Below are 15,902 nucleotides of genomic sequence, written 5' to 3' on the forward strand. Positions count from 1 at the left end.
AAGGGACATTCTCTGCTCCCCTGCCACCTCTAGCCTCAGCTCGGCCCTGCCACGTACTTTCAGAGCCCCTTTTATTTCCCCTTCACAGTATTTACCGGGACTGTAGTCAATTACTTGTGTGACTGGCTGTTTAGTGTGCCTTCTCCCCGAGTGTGGGCTCTCAGGGGTAAGGACAGAGTCTGTCTTGTCTACCGTTGTATCCCCTGATCCCAGGGCCTGGGCTCTGGATGCTACGTAAACATTTACTGAGCAACTCCCTCAGCTGGTAGGGCTGAGCTGGGATTTAGATCCAGGCAGGTCTGACTCCCAGAGGAACTAGGGACTCAGGGCCCTGGCTGATCCCCAGGAGCTGGTTTGGGGGAGCAGGAAGATGAATGGGCCCTGATCACTGGGAGGATCACTTTGAACTTCACAGGAATACAGTAGATTGACTGGGGGACAGGGAGGTGTGGGCAGGGCCACTCGTCCACTCCCCTGGTGGGCAGCAACATCCCATCTACAAAGCATCTCCACATATATGACCCACTGCATCTTCAGTGAACCAGGGAGACGTGGATTATTACCTCCATGTTACAGAGGAAGCAGGTTCAGAGCAGTTGTATAACTTGCCTGAAGTCACATAGCTGCTAAGTGGCAAGATTTCTAATTCTGCCAAGTCCAAAGCCTCCTTCCACTCCCAGCTCCTGCAATGCTCCTCCGGCCACTCCTGAAAGTGCTTCTTCTAGAGCTGCGGTCTAAATTAAGGCTGGGAGGAACCTTAAAATCACCTAACCCTTGGGCTTCCAAACCCTGGGCCTGGGGAGCTGTCTAACCTTCCAGATACCCAGACCCTAGTCCAGGGAGTCTGACTCACAAATCTGAAGGGACATTTGGGAACCTGGTGGGTTTTTTTTTTTTTTTTTGGGCTGCACTGTGCAGCCTGTGGGATCTTGTTCCTCAACCAGGAATCGAACCTGTGCCCTCTGTAGTGGAAACATGGAGTCTTAACCACTGGACCACCCTGGAGAAGGGGAAGGCTACCCACTCCAGTATTCTGGCCTGGACAATTCCATGGACTATGTCCATAGGGCTGCAAAGAGTTAAGACAGGACTGAGCGACTTTCACTTCACCCAGGAAGGCCCTGGGAATCTGCATTTTTAATTGGCTCCCCCAGTGGGTACACAGTTCCAGTGTCACCTCATGCCCCTCCCATTTTTCAGGCAAGGAAACTAAGACTGAAGAGGGAAACAGACTTTGCCCAAGACCACAAGATAGCGTGGGGAGGGGGGGCCCCAGTGTGCTGCTCATCCAAGCAGAACACCCCCATGTCTCTTCAGCTCCCAGGCCGCAGCTGTTCCTCACTGTCCCATTTACTAGATCACTTCGGGTTCTGTTCTCTCTCATGCCCGCCTGCAGACTGTGGTCGGGCCCCTTCTAGGCCAGGCCCTCTCTGCTTCAAGAATCTCACCTCCGCTCTTGCGGGAAGAACTGTGGGTAAGACACTCACGAAGCAGGGAAGGGGCTCAGACTCTGGAATCTCCGGGTCCTACTTCCAACAGCAAGGCTGACCCGTGGCTCCCGCTGCCCTCCCAGAGATGCCTACCACAAGCCACCGCCCCTCTCTCCGGAGGGTGGGGCTCACCAACTCTCCCTGCTCTGGAGACCTCCCACCGGGGGCCTGAGGGTGTGACCTTGGCAGAAGAGACAAACCGCCTCTCCAGCGGCTGCTTCTGTTCCACCCACCCGTGAAGACCTCTGGGCGCGCCGTCCTGCCAGACCTCCTGACTGTCCACGGCCTCCAGGATCTGAGGGAAGCAACTGGCTCCCCTCCCCACCACACCCAGGCAGACGTTTTCTTGGACCCCCTCCCAAGGGTACCACCTATCCCTACGTCTGAGAACAAAGTCGCAAAGGTTTCTCTGTCCGTCGTCTGTCTGCTTCTGGGTCAGTGTGTCTTGAGCCTGCCTGTGGGGACACCCGCCGGCTGGGAGGGGGGCTGGGGGCCCCAACCTGCTGCGCGCAGTGCCGGGAAGGGCCAGCCCACATCCTTGAGTCCCCAGCCCCACCCTCCCCCGCTGCGGCTCTGACCACCCCACCCCTTCCCCAGCCAGCCTCCCCCTCCCCCACCCGCAGCCTCCCCAGGGGAGCCCGGCTGCCAGCCCCAGCTCTCACTTCCGGCCTCATGACCCTCTCTCCAGCCTCCTCCCCACCCCCACCCCCCCACCCCGCACACACCATTTCCCTCCCAGCCCGGACTGAAGGCCCAGGGATGTCCTCAAATGGAAAACTAGGCCTCAAAGGGGGCTATCACTGCTGCGGTGAAACCTCCCGTCAATCACCTCCCTTGGAGGGGGGCCTTTATCTGCCAGGACCACCCCCACTCAGGAACTATGTACGCCCCCAATTTCCTTCTCTTCAGCCCCCTCCCACCCACCCACCCCTGAAGATCTCCTTCCAACCTGACTCCGGACCAGAATCGTTACCAAAAAAGTAACAATGATGAAAATAACAACGGGCAGCTGTCACTTATTTGGCAAGTAAATGAGGCTCAGAGAGGTTAAGAAAAGCCCTTAAGGGCAAACAGCCATGACAGGGAAGAATGTCTGTACTTGGGTTAGCTGAGCTCCTCTGAACCAAACTTCTCCACTGTCCAGAGTCAGCCCCCTCCCCTGCAGCTTCCTCGAACTGTCTCGGTCCCAACGACCAGTTCTAATTTTTGACTTCTAAATCTACCCCTTCCTCTCAGCTTCTTCACCCCTCCCACCTAGGTCATTCAATGCACTACCCTCCCTCACCACTAGGTGTCCCCTTAGAGCCACTGATGCCCCCAAGGGGAGCAAGCCCCGCCCCACCCCCTGGAATCATCAGGGCCACCCCCCCTCAATAGCACAGCACACCCCACCCCACCCTACCCCCAGCCACACAGAGCTCCTTTGTGCAGCCCTTGCCCACCCCCTTCCTGCCCGGAGCAGGGCACCTGGCAAGCAGGTCTGCCCTAGACCTGCCCCCTGCCAGCCCCCTGCCCTGGGTGCCAGGTGTGTGGGCACCACCGCCAGCTCTGGCTGAACCCGAGGGTCACCCTGCTGGGCGGCCCTCCCTTCCTCTCTCCGAGGTCACCCAGGGACTGTGCTTCCCGCCTGCTCCGCCCCCATCCCCTCCTGCCCTTGGCCCTTCCAGACTCCTGTCCTTGTCTTTCCTTCTGTCTCCCTGAGGACACCCCTCCTCCAGCCCCACCAGGCCCTCCCCACAGCCTCACCACCGCCCACCTCCTTCCCCTGAGAGCTCCTTGTTCCGCCCCCCCCCACCCCTCCCCGCCCAGGTTTAAAAAACTCCTCCTCCTGGAAAGTTGCTGCTGGAAAGGAAGTGACTTCAGCAGTTTGGCCACAAGGCTGGGCACTGCTGAGCCCAGCTCAGCTGAAGCCTTGCCCAGCCCACCTCCAAAGCACAAACGGAGCCACGTGCACACACCTCCCCCAGTGTGTGCAGCCAGAACCCTGAACACACGCTTCCCTGGTGACACGCGGAAGAACCTCTGTGTACACGACCCACCCCACCCAGTGTGTACTCATGTATCACCCCGGTGTATTCAGAGTCTTGTCTACACACCTCTCCAGTGTACACTAGCAGCCTGCCCAGGAACACCACCCAGCATGGCACGCACAACACTCTCGCCTCCCCACACCTGCACAAGACACACCCTCAGTCCTGCACACTCACTCTCGTGTACCACGTATGCAGCCTGTGAATGTCTCCCAGCCCAGTCCACCTAGACTTTTACGAACAGCACCCTGCACACCTCAGGACAGAGTCCTACACAAGCCTGCTTGCACACAAACTGGAGCACCTGCACACGAGATGCCCTGAACATTTACAGTTGGGTACACCCAGCTCTGACATCCCCACCCTGACAATCCCGGGAGACTCCACCCCCAGACCTCAGGCCCCAGGAATGCTCTTTTGGAAGCTGGGTGGGGTCCCCAGGCAGGCTGGGCTCTAGGGAGCTTCCTGGAGCCTGAGGCTCCATGTGTCAGTTCGGGGAGTTGCCTCTCCACCTGGTCTCTGGCTCTCCAGCCTGCCTGGGTGGGCTTATCTGGGCCCAGGGTTGGGAGGTGGTTCCTGCCCCTGCCCCTGCCCCATCTCATCCCAGGAGGGCAGCCCAGCGTACCTCTACTCCCCAGGTCCTCTCAGCTTCCACAGACTCTAGGAGAGAGGGGTCCTGGGGGGGTCAGCTTCACACAGCAGGCATTCTGTTTTCTACCTCTGCCCTGGGTTCTGGTCACTGTCACAACCCCCTTTGCTTCCTAGTTCAGGTTATCCAGGTGCAGGTCCCCCAACTAGGAGGAAGGACTCAGGGGAACCGGCTGTATATCCATGGACCTCGCCTTTCTGGATAATGGGGAGTCTGAGGAAGTGCGGTTAAAGTATTTTGATACTAAAGGGCCTCTTTTTGGCTTAAGCTGGGAAGGGGGGATCCCTGATAGGATTGAGAAGGAAGTACCCCTGATCCCCACTTCCTGGGGTAGCCGGCAGACCCAGCTTCTCTGTACACTGTTACCTGAGCAAGCTGTGCAGACAGGCCCAGCTCAGCAACAAAGGCCTGTCTTCACCAGTGATTCCAGGGTGGTCTCTTCGGCAGCCTGAGAATCGCCCCGAACCCGGGGCCCTCTGCACGCACTTAGCTGGGCAGGCTCTGGGGTCCAGGCCAACGGGTAGACAGGCAGGCAAGCTCCCATCTGTGAAAACAAAAACAGCACCCCAGACATAAGCACGGATACAGGATGGAGGGACCAGGAGGCCATCCTAGGTGGGTCTAGTCTTGCACAGAAATTGGCTCCAACCTCATTTCACTGGGGACTATTAACTATATCTTGAAACCCCAGGCAGTATCTGCATGGGCAGATATGTATGCATGAACAAGAACACATATGCTATGGTGAAAAGAACCTGGTCTTGAGAGTCAGAATGGTCCTTGGCTCAACTTTCATCACCTGTGTGATCTGAGGCAAGTCAGTTAACCTCTCTGGCTCTCAGTTTCCTAATCTATAAAATAGGGAGAGTTTATGAACGGGGAGAAGTGCTCTAGGCAAACTATAAATGCTAAGAGCTCACTTACAATGCAGGTGTGAGAGTTACTGTTCAAAGTGACGGTGACTGCAGATTTTCATGAGGGGTATATACGCAGCTGGCATTTACCCTTCTCCACCCGAGACTGGTTCTCTCTTTTGTTTCCTTTAATAACTAGGGCCCTCCTCACCCCCTCTGCTTCCTGCCCATTTGTCTGCCTCCCTGAGGTTTGTACTTGAGCCCCGAGGGGTCTGGGAACCAGGCCTCATATACTGCTCATAGGTTTTGGTTGCCTGGGAATGTGTGTGTACATGCATGTTAAAGAGATCCTGCATGTCTTTGAGCATTCAGCTATCTGGGCAAATGCACCTGTGTGTGGCTTCCTGGGTCTGCTAGGCCTTCTGTATGTTTCTCTGTGTATTTCCGTATGTCTATGCAAGTATATATGTGTTTAAGAGTGCCCATGTATAGGACTGTCTGTGTGTGTGTGAGCTGATATTTACTGGAGTTGGTGTCTTCACTTATACATGTGGGTGTGTGTATCTGGGTTTGTTCAGTTCTCTGTGTGTGTTCAGCTAAGTCTATGTTTGCACACCTATGGGGACACACAGATATATGTGCCTAATGTGTGAGCAGGTGTACCCAGCTGTGATTGGGGCATGCGTGCCCATGTGTACACACTCTGCATCTGGCCGTGTCAGGAGCTGAACTGACTTCTGCCCATTTCCGATTCTCTGGGCTTGTGCATTGGGGTGGGGGTGGGGGTGGGGGCGGGTGGACCCTCTGCCGTCCCCACAGGTTTCCAGTCTTGAGGCCAGTGAGTGGGGTCACTGGATCAGTGCCGTCTCCCTCCTTCCCGCTGCCTTTCTCTGGGTTTTCAGGCTCACGGTGCACTTGGTCACCGTGTCCCTGCGGGACTGTTTCACCGCGGGTCAGTGTGTGCTTGACTGTGACCCTGCATGTGCGTGTTGTATGCCCTCATCACTGTGCACCTGTGTGTGTCAGTGGGCCCTTGTGCCATGTCACTGTATGTCTGTGTCAGTGTCAACACGTGTGAGTCTGTGTGCCATGGTGTGCCTGTCAGCACAATGGTGCTTCAGTGTTCGTGTGATACCTTTATGTAACTTGTCAGTGCACGTGTGTGTGCATGTACGTGAGACTCTTTGTGATAGTGTGTGTCTGTGTCACTGTGTTTGTATGCCTGCTTCCCTCCTCCCTCTCTATCTCCTGCTCTCTCTCTCTCTCTCTCTCTGTAGGAGCCAGACAACTCCCCAAGCCTGGATTAGGGACAATTTATCCACAGGCAGAGAAGGAGAATTTCAACCTGCCAGAGCCTCCCTCCTCTGATCCATCCCCCCTCCCCCCATGGTTGGGTGGGCACAGAAATGCAGCCAGGCAGCTCCCAAGCCCTCGGGGAGCCCCCACCTCTGTGGCTCCCCAGAGGCCCAGGAGGGTGGATACGATGGAAATCTGGGTGGCCCCACAGCCCTCCAGTAGGGGTGGCTTGGCTGCCCCCCATCCAGGCCCCCGGAGCTCAGATCATCTTGGCCCTGTTCTCCTACATATGGTGCTGCTGGTTGGGGGGAGTCAGCATGAGGTCTGCTTGGCCCTGGGGGCTGGGGTGACCTGAGGAGTGAAGCGGTTCCCAGCCCCTCCCCAACCTGATATTCCCCAACTGATAACTGCCGACTCCCCCGCCCCTTGAGATGGAAATGACTGGGGAACTTGTGACTATGCCCACACGGGCTGGAAGGCAGGGGACAGCGTGGTGGGGGGAATGCGGCAAGGGGGGGTGGTGGGAGCAGGGGCTGAGCTGGGACTAAGGCTCCCTTCACGGTGCTCCAGGCGCAAGGCAGCATCACATGTTTCCCATTAGCTGCTCTGGCCTCCTTGTTCAGGGGGTGTTGGCTGGGGGAGATTTGTTCTGGTTGCAGACACCAGCCGAGACCACACAAGAGAGAGAGAGGAAAAGACAGAGAGAGAGAGAGGGAGAGGAAAAGACAGGGAGAGAGAGAAAGACTCAACAGAGATGCACAGGGAGAGAGACAGAGAGACAGAAGTAGAGACAAGGACACACAAACCCCAAAGCAGAGAGACAGGATGGGGTGATGATGGGCGAGGCTAACAGTGGGGGACAGGGCCAGCGGCTGGTAAGGAGACCAAGGTGGAGAGAGGCTGGTCGGGAGCTGAGGAGCGTGTCAGTGAGGAGGCGCAGGGTGCTAGTCAGGCCTGGAAGGACCGAGGGGGAGAGGGCAGGGTGGGGGGGCGCTGGGGCTGCAAGCCTGATGGAGGGGAGACTCAGGGGGAACCTGATGCAGGGTCAGAGAGGGCAGGGGCGATGGGTGGGCAGGGGGAGTGGCCGCCCTGGAGCAGCCGGGCGGGGGCGGCCAGCAAGCCCCGGAGCCTCCCGCCTCCTGACCCTGGAGCCTGGGAGAGATAACAGGCCCGAATAGTGCTGACTTGCGGTTCAGAAATCCAATATCCTCCGCGGCGCACTAATCGACTACCTGAGCTCCCGGCCTGCGCCGAGCTGCCCCGATTAATCCTGCGGCTCCACAGCCTTAATTAGTTTAACAGTTTCAGGGGCAGGAGAGGCGAGGCACAGGGTCCCCCAGACTCGTGGGGACACAAGCCCCCCCATGCCAGCCCTGCCTGGTGCCCTGCCTACCCAGTCGCACCTGCCCCAGCCCAGCAGCCCTGGTCCACACCATCTGAAAAACAGCGGATCCTTCCTCCTGGGGAACGGTCCCAAGGGCTGGCACCTGGGTCACAAGTTAGGTCTTGGGGAGCCCAGACCATCCCTCCTGCCCTGCACCCCTGCCCCATCCCAGCTTGTCCTTGTGCCCATGGCCTGCAGACTGGCTCTGGCTTGCTTTTTGAGGCCCTGCCCACTGACAGCCCCACGCCACTGGGCAACATGTCATCTCCTTAGGGTCGAGAGACAAGCTCCCAAGTTCCCGACAGCCCCCCAACAGCACAAGATAATCACATGTCACTCCCCACCTTGGCATGAGATGGGCACGTGGTGACATCTCACTCACACACACAACAATCAGAGAGACAGGCGGACAAATGGGTGATCACCCTCCTAACAGGATGGGCCAAGCACAGAACCTGTCACTTCCTCCAAAGCCTGAGATGGGCACACCTGATAACTTCCAGACAGTCTGAGACAGGAACACAGGTTGTCACCCTCCAGAGGGTGGGGCCGACATACAACCAGGACCCCAACAGGGCGTGAAATGCAGAGAACCTGTCTGTCTCTCTCTCTCTCACATACACACACGTGCGTGTGCCCCACTTTCCAGGTGTGACAAAGGCACAGACCCCTCCCCACAACACACGGAGTACAAGCCGGGGACACAACCTTCCCTGTGAGTCCTCCCTGCAGACTGCAGGGTGGGTAAAGGACATGTCACCCCGGGCTGCCCTGGACAGGTGACAGCCCACCGGCCCCTCCCCCATCACTGCCAGCCTGGTGGTGCCGTCCTCTGCCTGCAGAGGCGTCACAGCTCACAGGGCATGAATGTCACCCCAGCACTGCCAGCGCCGGGCACAGCCACACGTTGCCCCAGTGACAAACACCGCTGGCCCCAGGAGGTGGAGGCACACAGGGCTCTGGGCGTGACCTTGGTCCCTGGACACCAGGAGGGGCAGCGCCGTGGCCTCCCTCCTGGGTAACCCGGGGCCGGGAAGATGAGTGCTGGCAAGAAGGCCGCCTGGGCGCAGACAGCCTGGAAATGCCGCCTCCCCAAGCAGCACCCCCCATTTCTAATTGAACGTGTAGTTGTTTTGGGGAAACAGAATGCAGAGGGCAAAGAGGCGGTCCTGGCCCTAAGGCTTGAGGAGCAGGTCCTAACAGGACTTCTCGGAGACTGTGGAGTCAGGCAGGGTAGGGGTGGCTGTCACCACACCCTTGGGGGCCCAGGACGGACGGGGCGGGATGATCGCTTCAGACGCCCGCTGAGGCCAGGGGAGCCCTTCTTTCTTACCAACGCCCCCTCTCCAATTCAGGCCACAGAGCCTGACAAGGAGGCCAAAGTCCAGGGGCATGACTCACCCAGGGAACAGGCCCAGCCTGCTGGCCAGAAAGTGAGGAGGACAGGAGCCAAGAGGCCTGGGTTCAAGTCTGAGCTCCTCCCAGGCCAAGCGGAGTGACCTTGGAGCAGAGGCTCAATCTCTTTGGCTCTGGGGAGGGGGAAGAGACAGCAAGCTGGGGAGCGCTGAGGCCGAAGGAGGACATGGCAGCTCAGCCCCCTGGCCCACTGCTTGCTTCCTCACCAGGGACCTCTGCTTTCTGGAGCTCAGTTGCCTCAACTGGAAAGCAGAGAGGCTTCCCTGACCAGGGATCGAACGCACGCCCCCCGCGTTAGAAGTGTAGTCTTAGCCACTGGATCTCCAGGAAGTCCCGAAATGGAAACTTCTTACTGAAGAGCGGAAGATAAGACTAAGAAAGGGCAGGAGGCTTGCCCGAGCCACAGGGCAAGTTAGTATCAGTTGAACCTAGCCTCTGCCTCCAGGCTGAAGCTGTTTCTGTAGGACTGCTTGGAGGGAGAGAGAGAGAGAGAGTGAGTGAGTGAGTGAGTGTGTGTGTCTGTGTGTGTGTATTAGGGTGCTGTTGCCTACAGAGCTGCCTTTCTGTCCACTGAAGATCAAGAAAATGGACAGGAGTTTGTCATATAGCCCGACTTTTACCCTAAACCCCACGTGGTCCACCTGCAGACTTCAAACCAGAAGGCTAGCTCTAAGGGAGGGAGAGAGCCCGCACCCCAGCCCCCATGAGTGGCGCCAGCACCTGGTGCTTGAAAGGACTGGGGGGGGGGGCGGGTCTTGGGATGTCAGTGTCCGGGGCCCTGTTGTTACACAGGAGCCCAGAGAGGGACAGGCCTAGCCTGAGGTCACACAGCATGAGAGCAGCAGTGTCCAGCGTCCTGGCCAGGGACAGCCTCAGAGCAGAGTTCTCTAGCCCCTGGGATGGCTGGAGCTGGGGGGCCCTGAGGGACTGAGCAAAACGTGGCGACAGATGGCCTGCCGAGGCAGCGGCGATCTGGGCGGCTGGCAGGCATGCTCGCTCCCGCGCAGGGAAGCGGCTAATTTTAGCTGAGGCCTCGATGCCAGCTTTGTTCCCCCCACCCACCCGCCAAGGGGGCCCAGCATGCCTTGCGTGCAACCCGCCTCCCCCAGGCACCCCTACTCCCCCGCCTGGCCCCTTGGTTGAGTAGTGCCCAGACCCAGGGGTCCTAGAACTGTCTGCCCGCCCAGGTCTCATCACACCCAGAGGCAAGGGTTAGGCCCTGGAGACCTGGCACCGCCATCCCAGGGTCTGTTTCCCATGACTCCGAGCTCATTCCAAAGAGGGGGTGTGAGGAGGAGGGCCTGACAGCAAGGCCTGCCAGTCGTGGGTCGGGGGGAGCGGGGGCACTGTCCTCTACCAGACACTTAAGGAGACAGGACCCTTATTCCACCCCAGCCCTAAGCCAAACCAATTCTTCTGTGCTGAAGTCCCCCTCCAGCACAGAAGTATTGGTGAGCAAGGGCAGCGGAAGTCACTCCACCCTTTCCCTGTTCTTTATAACCCTGATTTTGCTCCAGAAACTCAAAGCACTTTAGAGGAGCCAGAGGTAGAACAAGGGGAGTATACCCGCTGTACCAGAGGGGAAACTGAGGCACAGTCTGAGACAGCCATCATTGTATGAAGGGGAAGAACAAATCCCAGGAATCAGGGGAGGAGGCCTAAACATGCTCTTCATAGAGTCCTTAGAGCCAGGGGGCTTCTTGGGCCAGTTCAGCCCCTAAGAACTACCCCTTGCCCTCACCTGGGCTGGGTGAAGGTAAACTAGATGATGGAGTCCGTCCTCTGAAAGGAAGACAGGCCTGGTAATCTTGGCTCCTCGTGCCCCACCCCCTGCTGGTTCTTTGCTCTCAGAACCTCCCCATCTCATCTCAGGTTCAACTGCATGTGCCCAATGGACGTCAGGATTATCTTGAAAGAGGACTCCTTTGGGGTGACTCCAGCGGGGCCCCCCACCCCAGTTCCATCCCAGGGGCCATGAGGGGAATGGCCAGCTAGGAAACAGAGAAAGAAGACTGGAAAGAAATCTATGTATTTTAGGAGGAGAGAGTCAGAAGAAGAGAGACGAAGGAGAAACCAAGGCAGAGAATCGGATTCAGGAAGAGAGAGGCGGAAAGAGGAAGCACGTGGGGGGCAAGAGAAACAGGGCAGAATGAGGTTAAGAAGACAGAGATGGGGAGGGAGAGAAAAAGACAGAGAAAAGCTTGAGGAAGGAAAAGAGCCAGAAAGAGACAGGAAGTCTTCCCTTCAGGGAGAGAGGGATAGAGGAGGAAGAAAAAGACAAAGAGACAGAGAGACAAGCAGAAGGAGGCAGAGACAAAGACAGAGAGAGCGAGCGAGACACCTGCAGAAGGGAAGGAGAAGGGGCTGCCACAGACGGGCAAGGCACAGGGGACTGGAGACAGACAGAGGGACTGACCGACACACCCAAAGACCACCGGAGACAGGGAGCGGTGAGAGGCACTCAGAGACTGGGAAGGGAGGAAGGGGGACACTAAGTGATAAAGTGTGTGGGTGGGGTGGGGTGGGGGCAGGAGGAGTAGACAGAGGCAAGGAGGGAGGGGGTGTGAAGAGGAGGAGGGGGAGATGTCGTCGCCAGAGCTGGGGGGGACAGCGGACAGAAATGGAATGTGAGTCTGGGCATGAGGCTCACAGATGCGTCGGCTCCGGTTTCAGCTGGGGCAGTTGGTTGCTGGGGTGGGGGGGGGGGGCGGGATAGTGGGGGGATGAGGAGGAGAGCTCAGAAGGGGGGGGCCTGTTGTCATGGCTGCGGGCACGGCAGGGGCACAGTCTGCTGGCACTTGGAGGTCTGGGCATGGTAGGAGGCTGACTGGGGGGAAAAACGGGGAGGGTGATGAAGAAGCCTGGCCCCTGCCCTGGGGGCTCTACCAGGAAGAAAGTTTCCAGAGGATGGGAGATGTTGGGAACAGAGGAAGGCTCTGGGCTCTGCTCCACTCCATGGGGGGCGCACATGCTCTGGGCATCCTTGGTTCCCACCTGTGCCTCAGGCTGGCCCCTGGGGATCCTCTTTCTCGTCCCCTCCAGTCTAGCTGAAGATCCCACATGCTGCTGCTGCTGCTTGCAGGGGAGCAGCAAGATTGTGAATTCAGGATCTGTAATCCTAACGCAGAGCCCAGGCCTACCGGGCTCCAGTTGCCAAGGCGACGGAGGGTCAGAGGGCAGCGCGGGGCGCCCGCTCCTCCAAGTCAGAATCCCAATTGTTAAAGCCCAAGAATAAACAGCTGAAGCGGCCGTGGGGGGGCCGGGAGGGGGGTTGAGGTCTGCATCAGCTCAGTGTGGTGTTGTCAAGCGAGATGTCACTAATTGTCTGAAGGAACGGGCTGAGGCAGCTCTTAACTGCTTCTGTACCACCGGAGACACCTTGGCTGCCTGGCCCCATCCCCCGGGCCTCCCAGCATTCCACCAGGCTGGCTGCGGTGGGGGGGAGTGCTGGCCCAGCACAAACCCTGCCTCCCTTGCACTCAATCCGTACATACCTTGGCTCCCAACCCTCCTCGTGGCCCAACTTGGAACCTCCCACCTGCAAACTAAATGCCTTATGTCCTCAGAACCCGTACCCCCAATTACTGGAACCACACTACTCCTTACAGCCCAGAGGTACCACTTTGGCCTGCAAAAGCCCTCCCAGCTCCTCCATCACTGCTTCTTCCCCATCCTCTCAAGAGCCAGAGATTCTGGTTCAAGGTGTGTGAACTGCAAAAGAAAACAGATTTTGGGTTCCTCTGATCTTTGGTGGAGTTGGGGGGAGAAGCCCTCCTATGGGGAGAGAGGAGGATTATGCCATCCTTCTTTACAACTCCCTACTCTTAGTCACACACCAGAACTAAAGGCCTGAGTGGAGCCTGGATACCTCATTTCTAGCTTTGATTCTTCTACCTATTTGCTGTGGGACTTCTGCCAGGATATTCTCCCTCCATGAGCCTGTCTCTTCATTTATTATCCATCCTAAACATTCAGCAGTGCCTATTCTGAGCCTAGCCATGTCTGGAACCACTTCCCAGAGGAACTTCCAATCCAGTGGGCGAGAAAGGCTCATAATACAAGGTGGAAAGCAGAGATCTATCAGGTAAGGTATTCCATAAAAGACACGCAACGGCCTGGTACACAGTAAATGGTTTAGTGGACAGCTGCTGGGGTTAGTAGCCGTCAGTACTGGTATGACTGAGGGTCGCTAAAAGGGAGTAGGTAATAAGAAAACAGGTTGGTGGGGGGTGGGGGGGAGGTCGGTTCTGGAAGGCTTCCTGTAGAAAGTGGTACCTGGTAGGATTTGGACAGGTGGGCAAGAAGGTTGAGTGCTCCAGGAAGAGAGGCGGTCTTGTGAGGTTCAAAGAGAGCAGCTCGGTTCGTTCTCAGGGTTCGTGTGCTCAGCCCCGCCCAAGGCAGGAAGGGCGAGGCCTTTCAATGGTCTTCCCGCCCCGTGGGCCGGCCTTGCCGCCGCCTCCACCCACGGCGCCTCCAGATCTCAGAGCGCGGAGCCTGGAAGGGGCGGGTCGCCCGTGGGCACGACACCCGGAGATTGGTAGCACCTGGGGTGACGTCATATGGGCGGGACCAAGCCTCCGGGCACGCCCCCTGTCCCAGACCACTCCCCGCACCTCCAGCTCCAAGCCCGAAGCGTGGGTCTCCCGGGAGGGGGCGCTCAGGCAGCCTCGCAGCCCCGTCAGGTGGCGGGCGTGGCTGGGGCGCTGTCCCGTGGGCTGAGAGCCGGCGCAGAAACAGGGGATCCCCCAGAGAGGGCCCAACCCGGCCCAGGGCTGGGCTTGTACAAAAGGCGACTTGTTCTTTCTTGGGATGCCTGCGCCTTCTCAAACATACCTACAGCCACACTCCGGGGACAGGCTACACCCACACATGGCTGCACAAACCCGCAGGGGTAGGCAACAGAGGGGCTGTCGCCAGCCTCAGAGGTCGGCTGTTAAGAAGAACCTTGCCCCAACCACCCCTTGCTACAGACTAAACATCATTTACCTCACCCCATCCAACCCCAAGTGACCTGGATACTCCCACAGCCTCACACAGAGCCCTGGGGACACTGACCCCGTTACAGTCTCGTAACTCTCTTCCTCAGACCAGCTGTAGCTCACCAACTCCTCTGGAGCCTTGGGACACAATGAGGCCCATTAAGGGTTACTTTTTACTGAGCACTTGTCCTCTCCCAACCCTCACGATTGCCCTTTATGATGAAGACGATCAGTCCCATTTTGTAGTTGGGGAAACTGAGGCTTTGGTTAAAAAGCTTGTCTGAGACAGAGGCAAGGATTTGAACCCAGGTCAGTCTTGACTTCAGAGTCCATGTTCTTCCATGTATTATCTCTGCCTTCCCACCACACCATCCTACACTCTATGTAACGACTCCATCACACACAGCAAAGCCATCTCAGAGTCAGGGTAATTCACCACCCCAAACACATCCCAATGTCACTGTCTAGTAGCAGGCAGCCTCTCTCACTAATCAGTTTACGTGTGTTGAGGGCAGGTAGTCTCCTAACTTTAAGATTCCTCAATCCTCAGTGTTGGCCATCAAGAGTCATAAATGGGACACAGAATGGGAGCAGGTCCACAACAGGCTACCTCTAACCTTTCCAGCAAGCTCACCTCCACCTCCCCTGACCTTAGGATGACAAAGCACTGCCATTCTGGCTGGGGCTCCAGGCTAGGAGCTCTCCCTGACCCCTTGGGCCACGACCCTCCCCTACCCCTCACTGCCTGCAGAGAACAAGTCGAAACAAAGTCTTCCTGGGGATGTCAAAGTACCTTTCCTGGGGGAGGCAGCTCTGTGATCCCCTGAGCAGGGCTAGGGAGAAGGATCGGGTTACTCCTTCCCCAGCTGTGCCTGGACTCCTTGGGGCTGACCTTTCACCTCATCCAGGCCAGGACCCAAAGGGGGCTGGAGTCCAGCCCTCACCTCCTGTTAACCCTCTGCATTCTTCATCTTAAAATTCCAGAGCCCCCATGGGGTGGGGGTGGGGGGGCTCCTCAGGAAGTCCAGCCGGGCATGCCAACCTTTCCCCACCCTCCCATCCTGGGGTCTGGTTTCCCAGAGGGCTTTATAGAATGCTCCTCCCTGCCCCCTGCCCAAGCTGCCCTGCCCTGGCGGGATCAGATACCTCCGCCCAAGCAGCTGAAAATGACCTGGGCTATTTTCGCTCTGGGATCACGTTGCAAACTCCCCCTGGAGCTGGCAACTTCCCACAGTCCCTCCAGACCACTGCCCCTCACTTCCTCATCCCTCACCCAGAACCACTGACAATAGGACAGGAGGGCTGTTAGAGACCACTGGCCTAAGCCCCTCAGATGGGGAGACTGAGACCACGGAGAGTCAGGCACAAGGTTGGGCAGAGAACCAGGCTGCCTGGGTCCCCGCCCAGGTCTCTTTCTACTGTCAAGCACAGCCTGCTCTGTACCCTAGATCTTAGAGCCTCCGACCCAGCCAAAAATCCAGCCGACCTCCTCCAAGCACCAGAAAGTCACAGTGGAGACTACCCACAAATCTCTGCTCCATCCTGCATGTGGGAAACTACTTCCGCTACACACTTTTCTTTTGTTTAGAGTTGGGACTGCATCTGTACCTGTGTCACAGCGATGGGGACCACGGGAATGTTCTGGGGGTGCAAACTAGGAGGAAAGACAGGGAGACAGTTCCAGAGGGACAGGAGGCTGATTCAGGCTTCCAGAGGTTTACATCGCACAATCCTTCCAAGTTCCCAGCAGCCCCATGCCCCACCTTCTCGGTACCTCCAACCCCCCCAAATCCTACACACCCAG

General features: G+C 57.8%; 1 protein-coding gene across 4 annotated transcripts in view; it reads right to left on the reverse strand.

Annotated features, from left to right (window-relative positions):
* Positions 1-15,902, reverse strand: part of AHDC1 (AT-hook DNA binding motif containing 1) — a 65,087-nt gene that overhangs the window by 16,835 nt on the left and 32,350 nt on the right. For 3 of the 4 annotated variants that reach the window (XM_070459008.1, XM_020909137.2, XM_020909139.2), the window contains one exon: positions 4,536-4,713. The gene's annotated coding sequence lies outside the window, so the exon portion shown is untranslated. Of the gene's footprint in view, positions 1-4,535; positions 4,714-13,394; positions 13,495-15,902 lie in introns of those variants that run through there. The other variant, XM_020909138.2, reaches the window with a different exon arrangement.

Source organism: Odocoileus virginianus, chromosome 30 (assembly GCF_023699985.2).
Source record: "Odocoileus virginianus isolate 20LAN1187 ecotype Illinois chromosome 30, Ovbor_1.2, whole genome shotgun sequence".
Taxonomy (NCBI): Eukaryota; Metazoa; Chordata; class Mammalia; order Artiodactyla; family Cervidae; genus Odocoileus; species Odocoileus virginianus.